We start from the raw sequence: 16191 nt of genomic DNA, 5'->3' as shown, positions 1-16191 counted from the left end.
GTCAAGTTTGGGTCCAGGGGTAATAAAGACACAGTTCTTCACGTGATGAAGGTCTTGGCTTTCCTGGTCAAGCTTTGCTTTGCTTTGCACTATTGTTTCCTCAATCATTAAAACCATAGGTTCCTTGAGCCTTGAAGAAGTCACAGTCTCTGAGACCATGGGCATGTTGGCGAGATGAAAATTTTGGTCTAGCTGGAGACGATCAGTCTAGCATTCTTGAACCCCGAATGTGTTGGTCAACTGTGTTAAGTGTCCCGTTAGTTGTGTTAGTGTTTGGTTTCCAGGCACCCGTGGATGAGGTCTGGTGTGCCTGGAACAGAGCTCCATATTCTGTTCAAAAGACATGGGTAACGTCTCCAGGTGTGCAGAGTGAGCAGAACCCTGGTTCAGTCCCCAAAAAGCAGGGGAGAGCTGACTTTTCTCACTCTGCACTAACTGCTGAATCTCTTCAGTCGCAGCCTCACAGATTTGGCAGCTGGGATCTAAACACAGGAGCTGCCGCACATTTCCCTGCTTGGGGACCCAGCTTTGGCTTGGAAGAGAAAAATAAGACAACCATTAATGAACGAACTTTGTCTGCCTCTTTGGAAGACTGTGTCTGGAGGTTTCTGGGCCCTTTTCTCCAGTCCCAAATTTCTAATCCTACACTGTAGGAAATGAGGTCCTCACTCAAAGCATGGGGTGCTGCTGTATCCAGAAACTCTTGGGAATCTTTTGTGCTCTCCAGAAATGAAGTAGAGGGTAAGATGATGGGAAGATGGCATCCCAACAACTGCTCCCCCACTCTGAGGAAAGACAGGAGGTAATAGCAGCAGTGTCCAGCCAAACCCAGGCTCTGCCTTTGGAAGGGAGCAGCAGGAAGACCATATGACATGGTGACCTCTTTATGCTGAATTCCCTCTCTTGACAGGTTGGTGTCTGGGTGCAACCCTAGCAATGTCCTTTACAGAGCATGCGTGAGTCCGTTCTGAAATTCAGACCTGCTGAGACCCTAACATACAGATTGGGTGTGGGGTGGCTCTTCCCTGTTGAGCTGTGACCCATCTCTGCCCTGGCAGCCCTCTCAGCTGGCAAACCTGCCTGCCTGTGTTTGTCCTTCCCTCAGTTACCCCTTTCCTCACCCCTGGCCTGGATCAGACCAAGAAATTGTCAGAGTTTAGATACAGAGATCAAGAAGTCACCTTTTCATGATAGAGAGCAGCTCGCATGGCTTCTCATCTTCTTCTCGGGAAAGTCTCCTGGCTGAGGAATCAGGACACAGTGTTATATGGGATTCTACAGTAACAGGAAGCTGAGCTCCTAGACTTGGTGCTCTGTGCCTTGTCTGGGTAGAGCACCACCATTTACAACGCACTGTCCCCTGTAGGGATAATTAATAGTGTGCTTATTTTATTGATAAACCCATAGGTGAAATGAATCCCATAGGGTCATAAACTCAGTAAATGATAGTTAAGGACGCCTCAATTCTTTCTTATCAGGGGAGTAAGGCAGAGAATTTTTTTTTTAACATTCTTAATTTCTCATTTCCCATCAAGATCAGTCCGTTGTAAATGTCACCAGTTAGTGGCTCTGGAACCTCAGAAGTTAGAGCACTTGGCACTGGGCAAGGTCATAGAGAAGAGGAACTGTGGGAGCTCTCCCGGGGCGGGGAGTCAGGGGACATTGGAACTTTACCTCTTGACGCTGCATCTTTAGCCCTTTGTCTGACTTTTTGATGACGCTTAAAGAGAAAAATATTAGAATGTGAGGCTGGAACTTTCTTTTGTGTTCATATTGTGACAAATATCTTGCACTTTTCCTTTCCTTTCCTTATCTATGTGTATTTTTTACGCTCTCCTCCCCTGCCTTCTGCTAGGCTCTACTTTTTTTTTTCCCTGACTTTCCCTTCTTCTCCATCTTTCTGGTTCTCTTTGAAACTAATCTGAACTCTACTTCCTATCCGTCTACTGGGTGATGTTTTACCAGAGTTTGCAGGCAAAAGAGTAGAAAGAATAGAACACATATAGGATGTGTTCTAATATAAAAAGCTTTCCAGGTATAAATGCCGTAACAAAATAAAATGGGAAATTCTCCTGTATTGGGAGATCTGAGATAATGCTAATCTTCTATTCAAAGCAATACAATGGTTTTTGGTTTACAACTCATAAACATTCTGGTAAGGAACGGCCTCACAGGAGAAAGGTGTTATATAAACACCCTTCAAAGTATCATATCCAAACTGTCAGATGGGGTAGTGAGGCCATAAGTGGAAGATGGATCTTGAAAGCGTCTCTACCAGCTCAGTATTGGTCACAGGGTTTCCCTACCCGACAGCAGCTTCTTCTATTTTCACACTTCAATCCTTGGTAATTCTGACGCACTTGCCAGACAATTAGGACAATGATGAAGATGCAGAAATAGACATACAAGGGACATTCAGTGTCCCACAGAAAGCACATAGAACCTCATCAGCATGAGGAGACCAGCCATCCTACTCTTAGTACATCCAGAGTCCATGTGCCTAATAGCTCCCAGGGCCAAGCCTTGACATGCGCATGTCACAGAGAATAGAATCAGGCCACCAGACCGCATCACAAAGACCTCTATTCCATCAAGGAAGCTTGTGTGGTAATTCAGAATACAGCAGAGGATAGAGACATGGTTATCTTTAAAGGTCATGAACCTGGCTGAGGAATCGAGACAAAGAGTTACGTGGCGAATGAGCATATTAGGGGGATCCTACAGGAATCACAGACTCGGTGCTCTATGGCATGTCTGTGTAGAGCATAACCATTTACAATTTGCTCTCCTTGCCCAGTTTCATTTGGGCTTCACAGGCAAGAGAGAATGGCCAGTGTTATGCCTACTTTGTGGATGGCTGAGTAAGTTACACTTTACAACCCATTATCAGCCCCTCCTTCCAGTACCCCATCCATCACACAAGTCCTCCCTCCATCCCACCTTCCCCTTCTTTTTTGAGAAGAGGAAGTCTCCTTTTTGGGTATCACTACCCCCCACTAACTCTCACTCCATAAAACTAGCTCTTAGTCTGATTTTCTCCCTCCTGTGACAAAATAACTAGGATTTTGTCAAGCAGTTTAAGGGAGAAGATGCTCGTTTGAGCACATAGTTCCACGCATCGTGGGGCGAAAGGCGTGGTGACCTGATGCCTGGGCGTGAAGCTGTGGGAGAGGCCGTGTTATAAGGGATGTCCTAGGATGGCAGAGATGGATGCCAGAGATACGGAAAGTTGGACAAGGAATGCTGTCTGTACTGAGCATAGCCAGTTATAGCCAGTTATAGAGAGCCCAGAGAGAGCTTTGCAAGCAGAGGACCCTATAGGAGTGGACCTTGAAGGATTACAGTCCACCTTCTGTTCTGCCTGCAGCTCTGCTTCCAGATGTGCTTGCGTGCTTCATCTTTGTGAAACTGATTTGTTTTTATTAATTGTGTATCGTGTTAGAAAAGATATTTATCATTTATTTGTCCCCATTTAAGAATAGAACAAATTTCTTTTCCGCTCGTCAGTTTCAAGCCTTTCATCAGGCACAGAACAGCATTTCGTCGCTCGAGAAGCCTCTAGGGAATAAAGAAACTTTTGCTTAGAGTGGGTTCGGTTGCTAAGTAATTTAGGACGCTAGAAGTGATGTGAACTTCCTTCAGCCTTTAAGTCAAATATTAGTTAAAATTTGGTGCCATGGATTCGGGAACATCAGGGTGTTTGGGTGGGTACCATGGAGGCAAACTCCTTCTATTGACCGCCACCCTCTTGCCTAGTTGAATACCCGTAGACTCAAAGGCCTGGATGGGGGATCTGGCCACGCATGCGAGCCCCACCCCCTGCTTCACCCTCATCCAGTCCTTGGCTTTCAGTGAGCCCTTAGTGAGGAGCTGGGAGGCGACAGACTACTTTGGAGACTTGGCGACTCCAGATGCTAACGCCTGCGCAGCCTCAGAGCTAATCCGCCTGGACCCAGAAGTCTAAAGCCATCCTCTCCAGGCTCGGCGCGCCCCCTGCAGGCCGGAGAGTAGAGACGTTGTTTACATCAGCCAACTTAAACCACCCCGCGAAGACCTAATAGCACACAGTGTCACAACTCCAGGACACGCACTCATTCAAACATCCAGCCTCGGTCCTCTCCCGTTCACTCCCTTGCCTCCCTAGTTCCACGACAAACTTTATTGACTTTCCAGACTCAAGTATGAGTGGAGAGTTCCTTATCCCAAATGCAAAGGGCCCCTCTTCCAATTCTCCCTGTTCTGGTACAAGGATTTGGTCAGACGATGCAGGTTCCTTGGTGAGTAGGAAGCCAAGCTGAGCTAAACCCCGCTGAGGAATCCTAACCTGGGACAACTTTCCCAGGACTCATCCTGAACCAGGATGCAGAGGCAACTTGGCTTAGCCGAGTCTGAACTGAGTGAGGTGGTAGTCCACAGGCTCCACGAAGAGAATCAGAAACATTTCAAACCTACCTGATCTGCGGACCTCCACCCTCACCCCCCACCCTGCCCCACCCACGCCCTTACTCTAAGTGAAATCTAAACCAATGGCTGGGTGTGGATGACTGAAAGCAGCTAATATATTAGAAGAAGAATCTTTAGATCGATTTGCATAAGATCATGGGGGGGGCACCAATACTGTCTTCACACTGGGGAGACTTAGAACCAGCTGGCTGCTCAGTCGATCAGGTTGGGTGCTTCTGCAACCTCTGGCTGGCAATGAGGGGCTGGGGAATTCCTAGAGAGCCGCCATACTGGAGGACGACTGAAGAAGCTGAGTTAATTGGCCACAGGGAAATATGGCAGCAATAAGACAGATAACTCAGCAGTGTGTCACATAGGCAAGTGGTCCTCTTCAGATCTGGCCCACCAACAGAAGACACCATCCTGCCCACAGTTAGAGTGGGTCTTTTCCATTCAATAGGTCTGACCAAGAAAACCTCTCATAGGTATACACAGAGGGTTATCTCAAAGTAGATTCCACATCCAGTCAATATGAACTGTCACAGTGCCTGTGTCCTTTCCCTCTCTTCTCACCCCTACTCGCCCCCTCCTTCCCTGATTCCTCTTCATCTCTCCAATTGTATGTGGGCATTTGCACATGTGTATGTGGGTGCATGTCACTTGTATATGTGTGTGTGGAAGCCAGAAGCCAATTTTGTGTGTGTGTGTGTGTGTGTGTGTGTGTGTAAAAGAGACAGAGAGACGGAGAGACAGAGTGTGTAAGGACTCAGGGAAGCTAGAAGAGGCTGTCAGGTACCCCAGATCTGGAGTTACAGACAGTTGTGATCCAACTAATGTGAGTGCTGAGAACTGAACTCCAGTCCTCTATATCAGCAGCAAACATTCATAACCATTAAGCTACCATCTTATTTTCTAAAACAGGATCTCCCACTAACCCTGCAATTTACTGACTAGGCTAGGCTGGCTAGCTAGCAAGTGCAAGAGGATTCACCTGTCTCTGCCTTCCCAGTGCTGGGCCTCCAGCACCGTACCTGGCTTTTGCGTGGGGGCTGGGTGTGCAAACATATGTCTTGGGCAGGTACAGCAAGCACTTTCCCAGCTGAATCATCTCACCAGCTTCCCCCACCCCTGGTCTTTTAATGATGGCAAGGCTCAAGACTTGGAACTTAGGACCTCTTCTACCTACGCTCCCTCTCTTAGTGATCTCATTGTCTTCAGGCCTTAAATACCACCCGTACGCTTCCAAATATGTATCTTCAGATAGCATCTTTCCCCTGAACTCCAGACATGCCAGCTACCTACTTAACATTCCCATTTATGTATCCAGGGTGCAGCTTCAATGCAACCAATCAGAACTGAACTCCTGGTCCACCACAAACCCACTTTTTTCCAGCCCTCCACATCTCAATAACTGTCTCATCCACTGACTTCTTCTTGCCTCTGCTTTCTCTCACATCCTCTGCTGAGCCCCAGTCCACTGGCTCTACAATCTTTCCAGATCTGAACACGTCTCAGTAGCTCCAAACACTGCCTGTGTCCCCTGAATTACTGCAATAGCCTTCAGCCACAACTCCTTGCTCCACACTCCTTTGGTTTAGTCTACATTTAACAGCTATATGGAATCTTTTAAACATTAAGTCAGATATGTCAGGGTTCTGCTCGTCCGGCTAAGGGCTCAAGTCACTCAGTGAAGTAGACACCTACAGTGGCTGACAGACGTGCACTGTCATTTCTTATTGTCTGTGTCCTATGCTCTGCTCTTTTGGACTCTAGGCTGCTCCTCACATTCTTGCTTCTTGGCCTTCGAATCTGTTGTTTTCTAACAAGAATGTTTCTCCCAGGTTTCTGTGTGGCTCTTTCTTTCTTCCTCTCTCTCTCTCTCTCTCTCTCTCTCTCTCTCTCTCTCTCTTTCCTTCTTTTTCTCTTCCTTTCTTTGTGTCAACTCTCTGTTTTTATATCATTAAAGACTCCTCTGACTGCCTGATTTAAAATAACACCCACCCTGCACGCCTACCACTTTTGCCTTTGAGGGGATGGGGAGTGAGGTCTCACCATGCAGCCCTGGCTGCCCAGGAACTAGGTACCCTTGGCTCTTCCTACTGGGATTAAAGTGCTGGGATTAAAAGCATGTGTCACCACATCTAGCCTCTCGCCTTCTTTTTAAAAATAATTTAAAGTTTTATTTGAATGTCTGCATATGTGTATGTGCATGCATGTGAAGTTACCTAGGGAAGCCAGAAGAGGGAGTCAGAGCCCCCGGAGCTGGAGTTATAGGCAGTTGTAAGCCACCTGATGCGTGTATTGGGCCCAGACTTCTGGTCCTCTGGGAGAACAGCAAGGGCTCTTAACTGCTGGGCCATCCCTCCTGTTACCCACTCTTGACTTCTCTATTTTTCTTTGTGGCAGTTGTTGCCATCTGACTGTAGATTTTGTTGTTTGCTTATTGTCTGTCTCCTTCGCTGAAATAGAAACTCTGCAACAACAGGAAGGTTTCTGCTTTGTTAGCTACTGTCCCCCAGTGTTGGGGACAGCCGGGCACAGAGGAGGACTCAGTCCATACTATGTGAGTGTGCTGCAGATGTGACACGGATGCCCTCCCTGTACACTGTTTCCTCATTACTGCACTCTTTCCTGCTGACTCTTGGGATCATTCCCAACAGGCACTCAAGGCAGAGGGTAACAAAATAACTGAAAGTATCATGAGTCTGCACTGCACTGTTGTGTGACGAGGACCTTGGCAAGAGGCAAAGGCAAACTCAAAAAGGCTTAGTAAGAAGGGACGTATGGCTGCACCTTTTACAGAGGTGAGGGCAGCCAGCCACTGCGCATAAACAAGCATAGCTTCAAACTCTGGGCTTTCTCTGCTAGACAAAGTAGACACTAAATGTGCTGCATGAAAATTCTGCGCATTGAAAGGACTCCACGTCTTCATCATCCCGAATGCCACTCCTGCAGCTGGAGGCAGCCAGTTCCTTCTGGTGCTGGTATATCTTAGAGGCCCACCTGAAAATGAAGACCATTCACTTCCCCTATTTTTCAATCCTAGAGAATATCTCCATGAAGCTTGTGATCAAAGAAAAAAGCAAAATCTAACAAGTTAAAGGCTACGCTACCTTCCTGTGCTTTCCTCCTTGACTTCCAAAACATCTAAGGCCTGTTCGCTCACATATGCATGTCGTGAGCACATCCATTTAGGGGTGGTGCTGTAATATAGACAACACCCTTAGGTCACATTGTCACTGGGGAACTACAGTCCAAGTTTCCTACCAGGGCCCTGGGGCAAAGAGCTGTTTGGTTTGACTTGATTTGTTTGGGTTTTGTTTTGGCTTGGTTTTTGGTTTTTGATTGTTTTTTGCTTCTTTTTCTTTTTCCGCTTGTTTGTTTTTTATTTAAGTGTGTGTGTGTGTGTGTGTGTGTGTGTGTGTGTGTGTGTGTGCTTCAGAGGCCAGAAGAGGGCATCAGTTCCCCTGGAGCTTAGGTTACTGGTGGTTGTGAGCCTCCCTGTGTGTTTACAGGGAGCCAAAACGAGGTCCTCTGCAACGGCAGCATGCACTCTTGACCAGGAAGCCATCTCTACAGCCCCATTCAGGCTGCTCCCTCCTTTATAGTCCATGAAACCAAGGACCGAGATAGAAGGACTTTAGGTATCATTGAGAAGAACTAGACAAAGTCATAGCTCTGGCCCTAGGACGAGATGTGACCTCCTGAGCTGACGAAAAGATTGCCAGTGGGAAAATATCCAAACCAGGCTCTAGAAACCCTACACCTTTTAAGATGACAAGAGGCTTTCTGATAAAGAACCGAGCAGGTCTTTCAGTCATGTAGATAGGGCCAAGTCCCTTAGGAAAGCTAGTTTATTACAGAGAGCTTGGAAAATAGTATAAGATCTGCCTAGAGCAGAGATAGGAGCAACAGTGTCTTTGGCCACAGTCTGCTCTCTCCGTTGAGTGTCTACTCTACTTGATAATAACCTCTGCCTATCCACTATTCTCTGTCTGTGTCTCCTGGGACTTCAAGAGAGAATACGCAGAAGGGAAGGTTTCCAACTGAGATCCTGGTGTCAAGTTCCACCCTGTGTGTCACTAGTGATGTTCTGAGTGACTATGACAATTGTGCAACCTCCTGATGTCCTGGGTCCTCTGTCTCCATGCAGAGAGATTATCTGTGCGCTCATATATAAAGGCAACCAATCCCAGGATTGAGATCCACTTTGAGGATCTACTTTCTGCAGTCTCTTCTGGTAAAGCTTACAGTATCCCTGGAGATTCTGACAGAAAATGGGTGGCACACTGTAAGGATATAGGAAAGTCAAATATTTCCCACTCTCCACTCACAACTCAGAGCTTGCACAACCTCTGATTACCATATATGGGAGCTCTTCCTACCCCAGGCTGTTGGCTGCAGTGCTGGGTAGGTCTTGCAGCTGCAAACTGACAAAAGGGTCATGGGAACTACTGCATATGTAGACTATTGGTCAGAAGCACAAGCCACAACTGGTGCCTGTGATGGACATCTGAACCTCATAGCAATTTTTGAGGACTGAGCCCTACAGCTGTTAGAAAGATGCTGTCTTCAACTGAGAGGCCACAGGTGGTGTAGCCAGGGGCAGCAGGAGACCACAGCTCAACAAGCCCCTTGTGGACCGGAAAGTTCCCTTACCCACAGGGGCTTCCACTCAGGCAAAACTGACACCTGAGTGTACTGCAGGGAATTCCAGAATGGCCGAGTGACGCAATATTAGAACTTAACAAAATGGGAGCTTATTAAGTACTTAGGCAAATGACAAAAATGGAAAAGGCAGAGGTTCCTTTCATATGATAAAGGCTTTCTCACCTAGGTTGAGCATAACTCTGGAGACTAGAGTCCCTGGCAATAAATAGCCACCAAAGCTTCTAGATCCTTTTTCTCAAGAACGTGAAGAACAGATTTCATGGGAAACAAGTGGTGAGTTTTTAGAAGGGAGTGTTGTCACAGAAGAGGGCTTAAGGGGAAGAAATCAAGTGGCACTCCCATGCAGCAGGAGGGTTACCACTGAGGGCCTTTGTCTAAAGGGTAATGAGACTCTACAGAGTTGAGGCATAGGGAAGTGAGTTGGTTGGTCCAACTGGTCTACCTGGACTCATGGCTGATGCCTGTGAACCTCTGCATCCTCCTGACTGGACTGGAATTTTGGAGACAGCTTCAAAGCCAATGAAATCTCTGATCATGAATAGAATCCAGGTAGCTATACCCATTAAGTTTCTATGTAAAAGGAAAAGAGGGATAATAAGAAACCAGAGCACAGCCGGGCAGTGGTGGCACACGCCTTTAATCCTAGCACTTGGGAGGCAGAGACAGGCAGATTTCTGAGTTTGAGGCCAGCCTGGTCTACAGAGTGAGTTCCAGGACAGCCAGGGCAATACAGAGAAACCCTGTCTCAAAAAAAAAAAAGAAACCAAAAAGAAAAAAAAAGAAAAAAGAAAAAGAAACCAGAGCACAAACAGCACCTAACGTCTATCATTTCTGGCCCCTGACTAAGACAGAACTTCCCATAGAACTAAGGACATTTCTGCCTCCTGGCCAAGACAGAATGGGTTGTGGAGACATGAAGCAGAAGGTACTCATTTTCCAGGTCTCCTGACAAGCTCCTTGCTCCTCTTGTCATCAGAGTAATAATAGAAATGAACAGAACACATTCCAAGGGGTGTGAGATTTTGAAAGTCACTCTTATGTGTCTCTCCAACATGTGTGTGTGTGTGTGTGTGTGTGTGTGTGTGTGTGTGTGTGTGCATGTGTATGTGTGTGCTGTGTATGGGTGTGTGGTTTACTATGTGATCCTGTATGGTCCTAATCACATTCTTTAAAAAGATGTAATTTACAACAATGTTCAAAGATTAAGCAAAGCTTAAAATTTAAGTAAAATTGTATGTGCAGATTTATCTTCTGGAAGAACTTCCTTATGTAAGTACAAGTGCCAGGGGTACATTTAGATGTTTAGACGGGTGTGAGAGAAGAATGCTGACATTAGAACTCAGGCTTACAAACACTCTGACCAAGCTCATTTTGTTGCTTTGACACCCCCCCCCCCTCGCTTGAGCCATCGTTGGGGCAACACTGTCTCTGCAGGCAATCTTTGCTTTATCAGTTGTGCTGAAGTTTCTTCACTCAGCCAGCAGGACAGGCAAGCTAGATTGTGGGGTAAAGGGCCCTTTCCCTGCTTCACATCCCCTTAGTTTTCTCTTTCTTTCCATCCTGCCTCTCATATGGCTGGATTAATTTGCTAGAACAGCCCATAAATCTTAGGAAAACACATTTACTGTTTATGATAAAGGATGTTACAGAGGTCATAGTTGTTATTCTAATGCTGTGACGGGACACCATGACCAAGGCAACTCTTATAAAAAGAAAGCATTCATTGAGGGCTTGGTTACAGTTTCAGAGGTATAATCCATAATCAACATGGTGGGGACCATGGCAGCATGCAGGCAGGCATATTGGAGCCACAGTTGGGAGCTATATCCTGATCCATAAGCAGAGAGAAACTGTGACATCAAGCCTGGCTCGAGCTTTTGAAACCTCAAAGCCCACTCCCAGGGACACACTTCCTTCAACAAGACCACGCCTCCCAATCCCTCTCAAGCAGTGCCACTCCCTGGTGACTAAGCATTCAAATATATGAGCCTATGAGGATCACTCTTATTCAAACCACCACAAAGGGCTACAGGGAAAGTCTTGAGAGAGACCTTCACAGGTGTGTGAGGCGCACAGAGCTTCTGCTCCCTTTCCAGGGAGCCCCACTTCCTCAGCTATTCAGAAACCTAATTTGGTCCTTTTGAAGTTTCACTATGTGGCCATAATTGATGATGTTATGGCTATAGGTTTATGAATTTACCCTGCCTCTGGACTCTCTTGGGTGAAGGGGTCTGGCATTCCAGCCCTTTTATCCCTTCTCAGCAATATAAAAAACTCTGATTACTACAGAGAGTTCAAAGATTTTAGTATAAATTTGCTGGTAGAGAGGGGGGACCAGAAAGAACAATTGTTTAAACTACTTTGTTATTATTTGTGTGTGTGTGTGTGTGTGTGTGTGTGTGTGTGTGTGTGTGTGTGTGTGTGTCTGTCTGTCTGTCTGTCTGTCTGTCTGCGGAGGTCAGAGTGGGTGAGGTCCTCTGGGGCTGGAGTTAAGCGTTGCTCCGATGTGGATGCAAGAATCAAACTCTTCAAGAACAATGCATGCTCTTAACCACTGAGTCCTCTCTCCAGTCCCAAGCTTATACTTCAAAAGATGGTTCACAAAGCTGCATGTGTTTGTGCACACCAAGTTCAAGGCCAGCCTGGTCTACATAGAGTGTTCTAGAATAGAGAAGACTACATAGAGAGACCCTGTCTCAAAAAAAAAAAAAGGTAATAAAAGGGATTTTAATAAAACATCCATTTGAGAAGTAGTCAAACCTGGATTTAAAGGCTTTGGTGCAATAACGTAGCAGCACTGGGTCTGACTACGGTGAGGGTCATTACTTCCCTGGCCATGCATCAGGTGGGCAGTGCCGATTCCCACCTCTGCCATGTGCTACGTACTCTGTGCTGCATGCTATGCCCAGCATATAGTTGGCACGGGCAGGGTGGGCGGGTAGTACCAGCTGTGTGGTTGTGTTCTCTGAGCCTCCTACTCTGAATGTGTAAAACAAGGATCACAATACAATAAGCACATGTCAGAAGATGCTGGGAACATTACACAAAGTATGGTTGGCAGAGGGATTGATCCAGAGCACAGAAGACTATTGTGCTTTTGTGATTATTATTATTATTATTATTTTGGTTTTTTATTTTTTTGTTTTTCGAGACAGGGTTTCTCTGTATAGCCCTGGCTGTCCTGGAACTCACTTTGTAGACCAGGCTGGCCTCGAACTCAGAAATCCACCTGCCTCTGCCTCTGCCTCCCGATTGCTAGGATTAAAGACGTGTGCCGCCACGCCCGGTGCTATTGTGATTATTACTAATGAATGAAAACTGATAAATGTGAGAACTGTAGGGCCAGCTTAGGAGGTCAATGCACTCAATGTCAAGCCTGGTGTCTTAGGGTTTTACTGCTGTGAACAGAAACCACAACCAAGGCAACTTTTATAAGGACGACATTTACTTGGGGCTGGCTTATAGGTTCAGAGGTTCAGTCCATTATCATCAAGGTAGAAACATGGTAGTATCCAGCCATACATGGGCCTGGAGGAGCTGAGAGTTCCACGTCTTGTTCTGAAGGCTGCTAGGATGAGGGTATTAAAGCCCATGCCCACGGTGACACACCTACTCCAACAAGGCTACACCTCCTCATAGTACCACTCCCTGAGCCAAGCACATACAAACCATCACAGCTGGTCACTTGAGCTTGATCCCTGGGACTTCCACAGCGGTAAGAGAGAGTCAACACCCTCAGAGTTAACCTCTGACCTCCACTCCTGTGCTATGACATGTGCCCACCTCCTCCCAGGCACACACACACACACGAAAAATAATCATAATTTCCAACTATCTTTAAGTCAGGATGTAAGAACACATTTGCCTTCCCTGGTGAGAAAGAGGAGACAATGGCTTGAGACATGGTTCTGAGAGTGAAGGGCCTGCTATGAAGCGCAAGGATCTGAATTTGGATCCCCGGAACCCACCTTAAAAAGTAGGCACGCAGTGGCACACACCTGTAACCTTCGTGCTTGGTGAAGCAGAGACAAAGGGGGAGCCTGAAGCTCACAGCTGGTCACAGCTGGTATTAGCAAGTCAGTGAGCTCCAGGTTCAGTGAGACCCTGTCTCCAGAGCTAAGGTGTAGAGTCATGGACGAGGTCCCTGATATCAACCTCAGGCCTCTGCGTGGCGTGCACACGAATGTGGATGTTCCCATCTGACACACACATACAGAGGACCCCAAGTGTGGGTGCAAAGGGCTGGGTGGGTACCCCATATATTAGCTGTTCTTTTGCAGTCTTCTCTTCTGGTCTTTCTCACAAGGATGGGAAATCACTTATTCCTCCCTGATCTTTCAATTCCTTGAAATTTAGGGATTTGTCTCAGAAGGAGCTGGCTAGCCCCTCTCCTTAGAAATCCCCTCTAGGTTCCCAGGACTGAGAGAAGGGAAAGATGGAGGGGGCTGTTCCAGCCTGTGCTCCCTCCAGCTGTTCCTCTGACCTAGGCTTTGGATTTGAGAAAATGAACAATGCCTGTAGATCCAGGTAGCTGATTCACAGGGACCTGAGCTGTGGGCTAGGAGGCCTGGGCCCTCTCCTTAGGAACCTTCCCTTCCAGCTCAGCCTGTTCCAAGAGAGGGACTGGCCCCCAGATGGTGACTTGGAAGGCACTGTGATGACAAGGAAAGGCCATCCAGGCTCTCACGCTTGCTCTGAAGGTACCATGGAGCTGGCTTCAAAACCGGCCTCATCAGAAAGAAGAAAGTGGTGAGGATGTAGAGAAGCCCACTGGGCTCTAACTACCCAGCTAATGCCACTATCCAGAGCACAATGCAAGCCCTCCCTGGAACTGACAGGACACGGATTTTTTTTTCCCCAGACTTTTGCAGTTCTCAGAGCTAAAGCCAAAGAAAGCAGAGGGTGAAGACTCTGAGTGGGGGGAAGAAGGAAGCCAAGGTCATGTTTTGCCAGAAAAAAAAGGGGGGCAGAGGGGGGTAAAGGGGAAGACCCAGAACGGGCCATCGAGGGGGAATTTTGGGACAGAAAGTGAAAGCTCAAGGCATAAATTGGAGCTGGTGGCAGCCACAGCAGACTCAAACGGGCTCACTGGGGCACACACAAGCTCACTTGCACTTGGCTCCTGAACCCCTTCACGCCACAGGAGGACATCTGAGCGATTCCCATCACTCCCCTGTGAACCCGTAGGAGCCTCGACCTCTCAGATTCTTGCGCACACAGTCTCTCAGGCTCACTCACTCTCTGTGGCCTGCCTCAGATCGTCTGCCACGGCCCCCCGTGTGACCCCACTCCTGGCCTTCAGCCTGCTGGTTCTCTGGACCTTCCCAGGTAAGGCTTGGAAGATGACTACGGTAGGGGCCACAGTGACCTGTGGACAATATGTAGGTCTTAGACTGTTACAATGGTCATGAAAGACCCTCCGAGTTCAGAGTCAGTGAATCCAAGGGCTCCTTATGCCTTCTGTGTGTGCCTGTTTATATGAATGTGCCTGTATCCAGGATTCCAATGTGGCTCAGCTCTGTCATATCCTGGGGCTTATAGCTGTGGGCTCCATGTCCTGTTACCTCAGCTTCCAGGCAGCAGAAGGAAGGAACAGTGTATCTTCCTTGACTATAATTAAGTGGGTGGAGTGTTTGCCTTGCCTGGGTGAAACCCTGGTTTCAATTGCACCACTGGGGTTGTGGGGGTGAGAGCTTTGCTGTGTATTTGCTTCCATCTGAGAGAACAAGAAACACTGAAGACATGCTTAATAACTTGTTCCCCTTTTGGGGGTTGCATTTTTAAGGGCCTTGGTTTGGTTTGGTTTGGCTTGGTTTGGTTTGGTTAGTTTGGTTTAGTTTGGCTTTTGAGAAAGCATCTGTCCATGTTGCCCAGGCTAGCCTCCATCTCCTGGGCTCACGTGATCCTACATCTCAGCTTTCCTCCTGGTAGCTGGGACTCCGGGTATGGCAGCCATCTGCTGTAGTCATTCAGAAACCTGAAGGAGTCTCAGCAGAGGCAAGCCTCCCCTGTCCCAGCATTCTCCTGTTAACTCTCCATATGCTAAAACGCTGTAAAAGCTGAGAAAACCTGGGAAAGGGTGTATGACCCTAGCATTTGGGATACGTTGAAAAATGGTTATTTACTAAATGGCTTAGAAGACTACAATATGTTCAGCAGCCAACTGAGCCACAGTGGCACTCAAGGCTGAATATCAGGTCCAGCAATCACACACAGAGAGATGCTATCAAAGCCACTTAGGGACTGTGGCCTCCCTTCCTCATGGTCTCAGGGTCTTCTCCCCTTCTTTCTCCTATCTCAGCCCCAACTCTGGGGGGTGCTAATGATGCAGAAGACTGCTGCCTGTCTGTGACCCAGCGCCCCATCCCTGGGAACATCGTGAAAGCCTTCCGCTACCTTCTTAATGAAGATGGCTGCAGGGTGCCTGCTGTTGTGTGAGTTGCTTGTGGAAAGAATATCTGGCCCCATCCCCCCATGAGCCCTTGCTGATGCCATCATGGCTTTAACCCTGAACTCAGGGCCGAGCCCAGTTTTCATGGAAGCCCATGAAACAGGTCCCTACAAATAGTCTCCAAGCCTCCGTTCCTTACTCTAGAGCCTGCTAGGAAACTGGGTTCCAGGGCTTTTATTCTCTCCAACCTCTGGCTACAGGTTCACCACACTAAGGGGCTATCAGCTCTGTGCACCTCCAGACCAGCTCTGGGTGGATCGCATCATCCGAAGACTGAAGACGTCTTCTGCCAAGGCAAGCCTGACCCTCCTCAGTCCTGCCTCCACCCTCCCAACACCCCGAGATTCCAGCTCATGACCCTGCCTCTCCTCCCTCCCCTTAGAACAAAGGCAACAGCACCAGAAGGAGCCCTGTGTCTTGAGTAAAGAGATGTGAATCACTCTGGCCCAGGAAACCAAGGACCAGAAGAGAGGACCAGGCCTCCTGATGCTCTGTCCCAGACCTAACCCAGCCAAGTCTGTGCCTAGAGAGTCGATGTGAGTGTGGACAAGAGAGTTTGTGTGGCTAGAACACCGTCTCTCTGTGGCTAGACTGCAGTGCTTCCAATAAAGCTGCTTGGTACCGTG

At 47.6% G+C, this 16191-nt stretch overlaps 1 pseudogene across 4 annotated transcripts in view; it reads left to right on the top strand.

The window, feature by feature from the left end:
- Gm21104 (predicted gene, 21104) overlaps nt 1-16191 on the top strand; it is an 83153-nt pseudogene extending 66962 nt beyond the window's left edge. Inside the window, exons 3-6 of one of the 4 annotated variants that reach the window (NR_169012.1) lie at nt 13715-14442; nt 15416-15548; nt 15766-15859; nt 15948-16189. The product of NR_169012.1 is annotated as a predicted gene, 21104, transcript variant 2 (transcript). Of the gene's footprint in view, nt 1-13714; nt 14443-15415; nt 15549-15765; nt 15860-15947 lie in introns of those variants that run through there. The other 3 variants (NR_169014.1, NR_169011.1, NR_169013.1) reach the window with 3 other exon arrangements.

Source organism: Mus musculus, chromosome 4, assembly GCF_000001635.26.
Source record: "Mus musculus strain C57BL/6J chromosome 4, GRCm38.p6 C57BL/6J".
Classification (NCBI taxonomy): Eukaryota; Metazoa; Chordata; class Mammalia; order Rodentia; family Muridae; genus Mus; species Mus musculus.
This window is presented reverse-complemented; position numbering and strand designations above follow the sequence as displayed.